The 12,912-nt window shown below is 34.4% G+C and overlaps 1 protein-coding gene across 1 annotated transcript in view; it reads left to right on the top strand.

The window, feature by feature from the left end:
* The window catches only part of LOC112052935 (uncharacterized), a 310,949-nt gene that overhangs the window by 24,060 nt on the left and 273,977 nt on the right, over positions 1 to 12,912 (top strand). The gene's annotated exons all lie outside the window — the stretch shown is intronic.

Here is a 12,912-nt window from a genome sequence, read left to right as displayed (position 1 = left end):
GCTAACTTGTAAAGAATAAAAAAAAAATCGTTCATGTCAACAAACATATATCAAAGTTAGTAAATTGGACAGCAGGCCTCTCTTTTCTTACAAGAGTACAGCTCTTCAGCTCTATTGGGTTAAGCCGGCTCTAAACCGATCAACATCGGATGTTAATCGGATGATAATGACCGTGACCGACGGCTTAACGTACTTCTCGAGGCACGAGGTGTAATTCCATTAAATGGTCTTCATGAACATACACATAAAGCGAATTAAAATATATATATTTCGCGTTTTAGTATAAAATTTTATTCACAACGAAGATGGGGAGTAAAAATTACATTCCTACTATTCACTTTCAGCGTAAAGCGCATTCCGTTGCACTTGGCAAGCTAGTTCTTTTACAAACGGGGCCAAATCTTCCAATAAAAAGTTTGAGCCATCCCAAGTTGGAGTTTTATACAAAAAATCACTCGCTTGAACAATATGTACTTAAGCGATTCTCGAAGAATTTGTGGAAGCGATTTAAATAGAAAGGAATGTTAATTATTTTTGTTTTATTCGAAAATCTTCTCGGTTAGTTTGTATAGACAATTTGGTGCAATATTGAATTAATTACATAATAACATATAGAAAATAGGCCTTCTGCAACCTTCCAGGTCCTATAGTACCAAAGTGCAGTGTCCAGTGTCTACTTTCATCACGTATACAGCAGTATAATAATCAACGCATATTCCACTCACTGCTGAGCTCGAGTCTCCTCTCAGAATGAGAGGGGTTAGGCCAATAGTCCACCACACTGGCCCAATGCGGATTGGCAGACTTCACACACGCAGATAATTAAGAAAATTCTCTGGTATTCTCACGATGTTTTTCTTCACCGTTTGAGACACGTGATATTTAATTTCTTTAAATGCACACAACCCACACCCTCCGGAATTGGAGGCAGATGTCATATCCACTGGGCTATCACGGCTTCTATTACAAGTCAAAAAATTATGTCATAATATCTCTCAAATAGTCATAATAATTCTCACGCCAGTGAAAAGTTTTCTTAGAATGAATGAAAATAGAAGTTTGCATTTCCACGTAACCTGAAAATTTTGTTGCTCTGTTTACTTAAATACAATCTCAGAGAAAATCATGTAGCTTCTAGTGCAATCGCGTCACCTTTTACCGATTCCTGTTTGCGACCGTCAAAGGGAAATGTGTTTGATTTTGTTTTCAAGGAAAATATTGAAAATAACATTTGTTAACAGTTTACAGAACAAGTTGGTACATAAAGTAGATATGTGATAAAAATAAGCACTTACATATTCACCAAATAACAAAATAATATTATAACTACTTAAGTATGTACAATTGTCTATATACTAACTACATAATTATTATATAAAATACATACTTAAAAAAACAAAATATACGAATCTTTTAGTAGCAGAAATAGCATGATTGGTGTCACGCCTTCTACATAATTATCACACTAATAGTAAAAAGACGAAAGTTTGTATGTGTTAAGTGTGCTAGTGTAGTAGTATGCCCTAGTATGTCCTCCTTTATGCTGAGTTTTACAAATCGATTTGGCTGTAACTTGGAAAGAATTTCACTCTAAATTAACACAGGCTACTTTTTATCCAGGAAAAATGCATGGTTCCCGTGGGATATGAAGAATTGTACGCGAATAGAGTTGTGGGTGTCCGCTAGTTAATGTTTAAAATACAAACTTAAATAAAAACAAAATATAAAAACTTTCAGTTGCGGTGATATCAAATTGGTGGTGTCACACCACCGCGCCACGGAAAGCATGTTCAGACATTAGTCCCTGTAATTATCATTAACATATTTTGATAGTGATATTAACAGTCTCAAACTTTATCACCTTTGCCAACCCACATTGGAGCTTCAAATCAATTCTTATATGAAGAAAGGCCATTCAAAAGTTCGAAAATGTAAACGTTAAAGATTAGCTTCGTTAACATACCTATACCTGCGTAATTCAACACAGGCACGTTAAATAAAAATTTAAACTTATAATACAAAATTCAGACTTGTAATACACACTGTAAAGTGTGTCAACTGAGTCCTACCTACTAGATCGATAAATCTTTTGAAGGTACGAGACTTGCTTTCAACTTGTTAGTAATGAAAGAGATTGCGTAACGATGCTCTCCTATTGTAGGTGTGAATACAACACTCAGAGTTTTCTCTTACTCGAACATTCTTTGCCGCATTTTCCTCTACTGAGCACCGTGATAAATTGTTCCTTAAGCACTTAACTTTTTAGAAAAACTTAGTATCACTAACCTAGATTTTTACCTCTCTAAATTGGGTATCTGATATTTTAAGCATTCGTATAACAATGTATATTTACATGTAATATATTAAAAATGCTTGTAAAAGGAAAAGTGACGGCCTCCGTGGCGTAGTGGATTTACTTGACGGAGGTCCTGGGTTCGAACCCGGCTGGGCCGATTGAGATTTTCTTAATTGGTCCAGGTCTGGCTGGTAGGAGGCTTCAGCCGTGGCTAGTTACCATCCTACCTACCCTACCAAAGACGTACCGCCAAGCGATTTAGCGTTCCGGTACCGTGTCGTGTAGAAACCGAAAGGGGTGTGGATTTTCATCCCCCTCCTAACAAGTTAGCCCGCTTCGATCTTAGATTGCATCATCACTTGCCATCAGGTGAGATTATAGTCAAGGGCTAACTTGTAAAGAATAAAAAAAAGTATTTTCACGGAAATTCCGTTGGGAATATTTAATCAAAAATCGAAACACATGTTAAAAATGTTGGACAGGACAAGTCGATATGTATCAAAATCACGCGTGAGTAAACCCCTACACGTGACCGTGGTACTCCCCGAAAATATATATACGGTAGACGGAAAAAGGACTTTATTTTGCTTTAGCGAGAATTTTATTTTCGTATGTATACTTTAGCTTGCCTTTTATTGTGAATGAAAACGTGACTAAAGCTTACCCTTATCAGGAAAACTGTAATCGCTATGGCTCTATATAATATGCCTGTCACAAAATATTTTGTTCAAGTCCAAAAAATAATGTGAAAAGTTAAGAAAGAACAAAATTTAAAGTCATAAAAATTATTATCGTTAGCCTGATATTTTAAAATGTCGCAATGCCGGCTGATATAACTTCATTTAATTCTATATCCTGAGGCTATTTCTTTCAATAAGCTTCACGCTATGTTTCTTTTAGAAATTAATTTTTAATAACCGTATTAAGATAAGTTAGTTATAATATAAATTTCGGTGGGCTCCAACGAAATTTACTTTACCCAAACTTTTATTTGAAATTATGTTACTTTTGAAATGTTTGAAGCTTTTTCGTAAAGATTTAATTTACTTTGTTAATGAGTGAAATCAATTTTCGTTATAATTATCTAAAATACATATAATATCAATGTTTTAGGTTAAAATGTAAAAAATAAAATATTTTTTTTTATTGTTCCTCTTCCTTGTTTTTATTAATTATTCTTCGGTGATTTGAAATATGTACTTCGGTGATTTGTACGAATGAACGTAATATGCTAGTTGAATACAGGACCTTTCGACCACTAATAAAATGCGAAAGTGAGTTTATCAGTGTCACTTTCACGCCTCAAGTAATCAACTTATCATCATAAAGTTAATTCATACATAAAAAACAGAGTACCTTTCATATATATTACAGTAAAACCGGTCAAAGGCTACTAGATTAACAAGAGTATAGCAAATTTTGTGGTTTAGTTTAAATAGTTATAGATGTACAGCGATTGAGTGCAACTGTTACAGCGTCCGAGCAGTTAACACGCAAAATAATAATATTTTATAGATATATTATTTAAAAACAATACTTAACGTGTAAACAATACGAGTAAATTAACTACTCGATTTTCTTGTATTTTGGCTACTGACATAATTAATATGGTCCAGGATATATAAAAACTTCTGAGCGTAGGAACGAGATTACGTACCTCGTAATTTGTAGCTCAAAAGTTTTTATTACCTAGGCACCCTGTTAGTTACCAGAATCAAGAATTTTCGTAGATAAAAAAGTTGAGCTCTCATCAAGGTGAAGATACTCACGGAAAATTAACTTGATAGTAACCAATTGTATAAATGCTCCTCGGATCCTGGATTATTATGCTTATCATATCTTATGATCTTGTAACGCTCTCTAGAGTTTTTAGAAACTATTTAAATGATAGTTTATTTTTTTTCTTTACTGACACTCACAGTTGTTATCAACACTGCGTCCCATCCTCGGAACGAAGTTTGGCAGTCAGTACGCGAAAAGCTTTTTTATTTGTTATCATATACTGATATCACACACTCAGCAAAATCTGTAACCTGTATCCTGTACTATATCGTAATACAAAATTGAATTAGTATGATGGACTATGTAAGTTTGATTAAAAAAGGTTAAACCTCACTAATCTACATGCAGAATATTTAAGCTTGTACACTCTTTTAGTTCTTTATTATTTAAATTATTATTAGTATTAATGTCAGCCTAAATCATATGTAGGTAATTTTCATGGTTAGATTTTTGACTCTAAATTCCATTATTACTGAATAACACGAGCAATAATAATAATTGAGAGTTTTTTTACGTTTTCCGTCACGAGTTTTGTTCCATGAGAACTGTTAAAAGGAATGTTAAACACCTCAGTTTCTACATAGTACCTACCAGTGGGGTAAATTCGGGTGTCGGAATATTCCACTTTCATAAAAGGACTATGTCAATATGTTCATTTGGCATTCTGCCACCAACAGTAGTCCGCGTAGATGAGAGTTGTTTTTGGGGTGCCTGTTTTGGCAAAATTTTAACATTTTAGCTTTTAAATTTGAAGAGTACTTTTACTGTAAGCCTAATTTCGTACTCCATTTGATATGTTAAGGTTAAATAGTAAATGTATTTGTGAACATAAAATCAGGATTAATATTTCGGTTGGATGGACAGCCAGCGAATGGTTCGTTAGCTCAGTCATCAGTGCAACGTCGAGCGACGTTCTGTCGACAGAAAAACTGGCTTTGACAAATACAAATCATCCGTTCGCTGTCGCATCATTTAATCACTTTTTCTTTTATGAAAATAATTTTTAAAGGATTTTAAATGATTTCTTTTCCCCCCATTTTTATACATAAAGATTATGGAATAATTCTACTTCAGTAGTGTGCCATCCGTGAGCCGAGAGCTCCAAGAGCCGAGATAGCACAGAGGATATGACCTCTGCCTTAGATTCGAAGGGCGTAGGTTCGAATCAAGTCCGGAGCATGCATCTCCAACTTTTCAGTTATGTGCATTTTTTCAAGAAATTAAATATCACGTGTCTCATACGGTGAAGGAAAAACATTGTGAGGAAAACTTTATTTACTTCTTGTCGTATGTACCAATTCCGCTTGAAAATTACTACGAATTGGCACAGCGCGGCATTCTCTTCTTTCAAACGTAAAGTCATCGAAATCTTACACCTATTCTCACTCATATATTCCAATCTCCTCTGGTTTATATTTATACTCTCTCTCTTCTTTCCATCAGACAAATGAAAGATATTTTTTTCGACATATTTGCCACATTACTGCGAATCCACTCAAATGTATTTTGCATCATAAGTTTTCTCTTATTTTTTTGTTTATCCTTTTTTTAAATTTTTAACAATGTTAATAAAAATATAAAATACAACACTGTTAAAAATTTATAAAAAAACAACCCTCCCGTTGCGGGATATTTGAGTGCCCAAGCAACCGGTCGTCAGGGCTCCAGAGTGAGGAACCTCCTCACAATACGCGCCGTCTCAAGAATCACTGCCTTCTGTATCCGACCCTTGATCCAACAGTTAAGTGAAAGCTTCTTAAGATGTTGGTCGAAGCTTTTAAGATAAGACCATTGACTGAAACAACAATCGGACAAATTATATGATTACTTAATTTCCTATTAAAGTAAGCTCGATAATTTGTCTACCAATAGGAGGTATAGGTTAAAATGTCCTACGGGTTTGTTAAGATTATGCTACAAAAATAAATCATTTTCAGAAGGCATAATAATCAAATATTTAGCTGAGGCAATCCGATCTTGCCGGGTAAATTTTAAATTTTTCTTTTTGAATCATTTTTCACTTCCAATCTAATTTCCCCGCTTCACTACACAATGACATTGTTTATTTATAAGGAAAACACCGTTCCGTTTTCTTTCTAAATGAAGTGATGCATTGATTATGAACATTTTACCTGATATTTCATAAGCCGAGTCGGCCATTTTTTGTATCTCTTAAAATTGCTTATTAGTCGAAAAAGTAAATGTATTTTAGCATTTTCTTTAATAAAAATTTACCTACATTGTTTAATAACGACTTTGTTTATGTTCATCACCATATTGTGTTTATGGTATAACTATAACTTGTTTATAATATCCTAAGATTATACTTAAATACATAACTGTCTAGCCCTAAAAAAAGACAAAAACAGAAAAAAAATAAAAAATTAAAGGGGTAGAGGTAGGGTAGGGTAGGATAGGGGTAGTAGTAAGTATAAGTTGTATCTTCGCTTTAATATCTTTCTAATCTAACGTACTGATTATATTATTATTATATTTTTGTCATTAAAATAAATTACAGTCATTCAATTAAAAAATCGAGAAGACGCCACGCCGCGCTCTGATGCGCTGCCGGTCTATGTCACAAGGGAAATAAAGAGAGAAAACACAGAAACCTATCTTGCAGTTTCCGTCACTAAAGATTTATATTAATAGGTTTATACATTAGTTTTTATATACACATCCAAGTTTATTTAATTTTAATTTAATCCGCATACCATTCATCATTATCAACCCATTTTCAGCTCACTGCTGAGCTCGAGTCTCCTCTCAGAATGAGAGGGATTAGGCCAATAGTCCACCACGCTGGCCCAATGCGGATTGCCAGACTTCACACACGCAGATAATTTTCTTAATTCTCTGGTATGCAGGTGTCCTCACGATGTTTTCCTTCACCGTTTGAGACACGTGATATTTAATTTCTTAAAATGCACACAACAGAAAAGTTGGAGGTGCATGCCCCGGATCGGATTCGAACCTACGCCCTCCGGAATCGGAGGCAGAGGTCATATCCACTGGGCTATCACGGCTCGCATACCATTACAGACATAATATTGTGATCTAATATAGGAAAGATACGTACATGTTTTTTATTTCGTATTATTAATATTTAATCAGTATGCAACATATTATACAATAATGAATAATTATGTGTATGAAAACCTACAACTTGCAAGTAAAAATACGTTAGATATTTTTCAAGTTTAGTACTTAATTTTTATAAGGAACACGGAGCTTACCGCAGTCTTTGAAATAGCGCATTCTACTAATTTGCAGCTACCCTCAAAAGATAAGTTTAAACCTATAGATTAGCGTAGCGTTGATTGTACATACTCGTAATTTATGATTAACTCAGCCAAATAAACTTGTATAGCCCTCTTTGAGTGACGTCATTCGTTTGCCACAGTGCGACGTTAATGGCCAGTTAGTAGTTCATTATTTACAGGGCCATTTGTCTTAATTATTAACATGCTATTTGTGACTAAATCAAGGAATTCATTATGACTATACTACTTAATGGCTTACTGTTATTCATTTGTTGTAGAGATTGCAAGTCTAGTTATAATTAAACCGACGTAATAATATAATCAGCAATATCTTCTTGAGATTTTTTTTAAACTAAAGTATTTTTCAGATAGCATGGGTACCGTACCCATGCTATCTGAAAAACATACATTTATATTTATATGGAAAATAAATATTATAACGCCTGCCTTTATCATGCTGAAGGAAAAATATTGATACTTACATTTCAAAAATAATTTAAGTACTAGTGGATTTATCGGTAAAAACTATATAAAATTAAATATATCTCGAGAAAGTAACTTTTTCCTTTTATCTCATTAAATTTATTACGGCAACAGCAAAGTTCCGTGAAATTATACACCTAGTATTTATGCAGACGTTCCGAATTATCTTTAACATTTTCAAGTAAGATTGGCACTGTTACTGAGTTATATAGTTTAGTACATTTTGCTGAGAATGACTGGGAATTAACAGCTTAATAATAGCATAAGCCAAATTCAAAACTTAAAGTCGGTCACCCATTTTAGCTTGCCAGCTTAATTAAATAAACACTGGCTGTATGAAATACTTAAAGATTAGAGTATCAGTGTCATTATCACCATTATCAGCCGATGGGTGACAACTGCTGGACTTAGGTCTCTTGTAAGTTCTCCAAATACCACAGTCTTAAGCTGCTTGCATCCAGCGGCTCCATTCTACCCGCCTGATGTCATCAGTCCACCTAGAGTGGGATCCACCAACACTAATTGTATTGTACACACTCTATTGTATGTATTGTTATGTTCACGTATAGAATAACCCACGGGTACAATAATAGAGACCTTCGAACTCCAGGGTCCTGAAATTTCTGATCCAGCCACATGCTGAGATTCACTAGATTCTATTGACTTACTAGAATTACTAAACAGTGCGCTTTCTGGTGCAGGGTCACCAGCCAGAGTAGTTCCTTTGGGTCCCTACGTCCATCAGTTGTCCAAATGATATAACCCGTCCATTTTCATTTTAGCGTTGCGATACGACGCGAGTCCATCCGTCCTACTATCGAATTACAAATAAGTGAAAGAGATATGACACAGACATGGCAATGGCACGTTTTATATCTCCTATACAGCAAGCATAGCTTTAGGCACCTCGAGCACTAGGCAGGTACGACTAGGAAAAGTCGGCCGTGATCGCAGGGTTAAGCTACCGTCAGATTAGGCGCTACGATCGCGACCGGTAGTGAAGTGACCAATCACCAATTTCTCGAATCACCTCTTATTGCTTGCGAGTTATACAAAACACCGTTACAGAATAGCTCTGCTGGTGTGCGAGAGCTCATAGCAAACTATCCATAGCTTGGTCGCGATGACCAGTTTTGTTGGCCCACATTGGTGCCAGTTTGCAGGGCACGGCCAAGTGAGATTTATATCTTCAGTTAACCAGTTGCTACTGGTCTCAGTCGTGGCGCGTGGCCTAGTGCGCGAGTTGCCTAAGCGTGTTATTTATTAGGGTAACGTAGCGGTGCCTCAATGGACGCGACATCTATGCAGACTGTACCTACTACGTCCGCGGCGTACACGCTATGAAAACCGCGATGCAGAGCCCACAATATTTTAATTAAAATTTATTTACATAAAAAAAGAAACAAAAGGAACAAGTACAGTGAGATTTTCATTAAAGGTTTTATAAATGGAAAAACAGTGTACGTTTTGTGTCATCGCATATTCATGGGACATTTCGTGAGTCGACCTCTCAAGATTTGCGCGCCGACTGAGTAAACAACGTCTAATGGAGGGATTTCTGGAGGTTACGTAGCATTTACAAACATTTGGTACTATGTAATCATGCTACCTCTTGCAAATTTTCGACTAGGGATGTGCTAGGTTGTTAGTGTTGGAAGTTAGTTCTATTGTTTCTACTCTTCGGCGGAATCGTATGTTTTGTTAAACTTTTGTATGATAGTGATGAGGCGTGTTAACTTTTAAAACTATGCCAAAGTTTAGTAGCTCGTTAAACATACTTGTTTAATCACCGTACTGGCTAATAAAATGTATTTTTGCTACAATTTATTCCTACGGAAAATGTTTGTGAAACGTTTTTTTTACAACATATTTAATATTTAATTTCTAATAAATTAGTTGTAAATAAAATTATCAGTTTTTAATAATAATAAAACTATTTATAATTGTTATAGGGTTAGGGATCAACTATTCAAATATATTTTATGGAAATCTCTTTTGCGAATAATAATTTTTTTTTGGTTATTTTACTCAAAATTTATGTGCTTTCACGTTGTTTGGCAATGAAAAAGGAGCCTACCAAAATTGGTAAATGAACTTTTTGACAAACGTAAGTGTTAAGGTTCCGTTTGTGTACGTACGTTCGTTCGGAACCCTAAAAACAATTAGTTTATGCCTTGCCTAGTTAAACTTTTCTTAAGGAATAGGAATTAAATTAAAACGACGTGCTTAATATATTACATTATGCCATATATCAAACCTTAAAATAAGTAAAATGGCATTAATTATTATAGCGCTAATAAGAGTTAATTCATATTATCTTGAAGTTAAACTGAGCGTAGAGTGTTAGTATTCAGAAGTCTTAGCTTATTGCGAAGTTGCTGAGCTCAGGTAATGCAACAAAACGTGAGGAGTTATATAAAAGCGTTTCTGCTTTTGACACAAATGCTTGTTTTCGGTGTAAACCCTGTTTAAATAAATGAGCTATCTGAAATTATTCAGTTTTGTTATAATAATTTTATAAAAATTTACATGAAAGTGTACTCCTACATACACATTGTTTAATAGCAAAATGCGATATTGAGTGAATGTCATAGGCATTTAACGTTTTAATTTTTTTCTTCTGCGTAATTTTTTTTTAAATATTGTGTTGTCTCATGAATTTAATACAATATTGGGCCAGCTAAGATGGTAATATTGCCATCTTATCTGGCGTGATTTGATTCATAGATGGTTCGTCTAGTAGATAACCTAGCGTTTTGTTTTTTAAAGTTAATTAAACAACGATATGACATTTTCGTAACTAGCGTTTAATGTTCTATGACCATACCCCATCCATAGTAAAATAATATCTATATAAGAATATATACTCGTAAGTATAGCCGTCTTTTACATATACATAAAGGATTATTTACGCCTTTAAGAATACGCCTTCATGGTGATGATAATGATAATGATTTACTCCATCTTTTGGTGATAACCGTATGAAAATCCTTTTACTAGTTTTGAGTTTATTGCGTTCACAAAGTGCCTTGTTGGTGGTTAGTCTATACGGTCATAGTGAGATTATACTACTTGTAAATGTGATGTGATGTGATATGTGATACATATGTGTATTGAGTCATTCTTTATGCCGGGGAAATAAGTAAAATTAAGAATAATAGTTCTTTTGGTCGGCTACAGCAAGCAAAAGTCTTTTTTTCAGCATAGACAGAAAAATGAAAAAAAATCGAATTAAAAACGTGGTGAGGTGCCATGTGTATAAGTAACATTATTTTTTTAATTAAACGAAATTTTGAGATATGAGGTTGGTCTTCAAAGTCTTTATAACATATAAGTTCACCATTGGTTAAATAAAGTGATATTTTTATTTTCAGAAAAATTTTGTAGAGCAATATAAAAATGTTCATTCGTACCCATAAAACTGTAAAATATCCATAAATCATATCGGAACTTTATTGCAGTGCAATGAACCATCCATCAACATGCTTAGATTTTTAAACGTTTTCGGCTAGCCACTTTGAAATTCACATACAATAGCAGAACAATGTCGATCGATTTTACAGAGTATCCCTGAAAATAATTAAGGGTTTAATGTGACTTCAAAATGTTCTGATAGGGGTGGTTTTTTGTCGGAATCAAACATAGTAAAATGCAATGCAGTAAAAGTTGAGTCTATTTACATAACATAGGTAGGTATTGTAAACATAATTCGAATATGTATAATTTTTTAACCGACTTCCAAAAAGGAGGAGGTTCTACGTTCGGCTGTATGTATGTTTTTTTTAAATTACTTATTTAACTAATTTAAAGCTTCAGTTCCGACTTGTTACCATCATAGCTGGCGTGATTTGATATAGATGGTTTGTCTAGTAGATAATCTAGCGTTTTGTTTTTTCATAGTTAATTAAACAATTAGTCTCAATGGCTCAACGGTAAGAGCGGTCGGTCGGTGAGGATTCAACCACCACCGAGGGGTAGTGGTTTAATCCTCACGCCGTTGGTCTATTGTCGTACCCACTCCTAGCACGGTCTTTCCTGACTAGGTGGAGGGGAATGGGAATATTGATCATATTATAAAAATATGGCAAATATTCTTTTTTTTTTAATCGTTACATACTCGTAATAACGCTACAATTATACCCAAGCGCAGCTTAAGCGTTCAGCTTAATTCGTTAAGCAGCAAGTGTATATAAATTAAGAGTATGTTGATAGTAAAGCATTTTTTTTAAAAGTAACAGGGTATCTGCGGTTATTACTTTCAGAGCTACAGGGATTTAAAGATTAGGGATTTAAAGGTAAGATTTGTGGTGCTGCCACGGATCCCTGAAAAACACCTCATACAAAATGGTACGAATTAAAGACGTCGTATGCACATAATGATCGTTAGATTTGTATGGGTGTTCAAACAAAATTAGTAATATCTTTGTTATTTGTGCGTTTATGTTTATAGTTTATGTATTAAAAATGTTACATTTAATGTAAGGAAGCTAAAGCTGTATGAATTTTCATCTAATTACGATAAAAGATTTTATAATCTTATTTATTTTGCAAATATCCAGACAATCTTTGCTTTTTATGTATGAATTAGTTAACATTGACCTTATTTACCCGAATGTATCATAAAAATCGATATATCGTCATCATCCTCATTGTTATTGAATAATAGAAAAGGTTCAAGTGGAAAAGAGACACTGAAATATCGTCATTTATCATCGGTAGGTGCATTTCTAGAGTAAGAGATGAACTCGTACCTTCTCTTACTTTGTTGTTGACAAATGATGAAAGATTTTTCTCGTGTCTAGACCATAAAACAAACCGACGTAAGTCTAGTGTACCGCCATTTCGCGAAGCCTGTGCCGCTTTAGTTGAGCTCTCGGTTTTGCGGTCAACGACATGTAGCGTCATAGCCATTTGACATGAGGAAAAACAAGAACAATCGTTTGTTCCACCTCCCCACTGAAAGTGGTATTTCCAACTTTCTCAATGTGTTAAATCAGGTGTCGGATCGCGTGACTTGCCTTTAAACTTTATTTTCAAAATGATTTATTGTGAGGCCGATTGCGGTGGCGAAGTTAAGACACTGGGAAA

The sequence above is a fragment of the Bicyclus anynana genome, chromosome 6 (assembly GCF_947172395.1).
Source record: "Bicyclus anynana chromosome 6, ilBicAnyn1.1, whole genome shotgun sequence".
NCBI classification, from domain to species: domain Eukaryota; kingdom Metazoa; phylum Arthropoda; class Insecta; order Lepidoptera; family Nymphalidae; genus Bicyclus; species Bicyclus anynana.
Note: the sequence above shows the minus strand (reverse complement) of the source record. Positions and strands in the feature narration are given on the sequence as shown.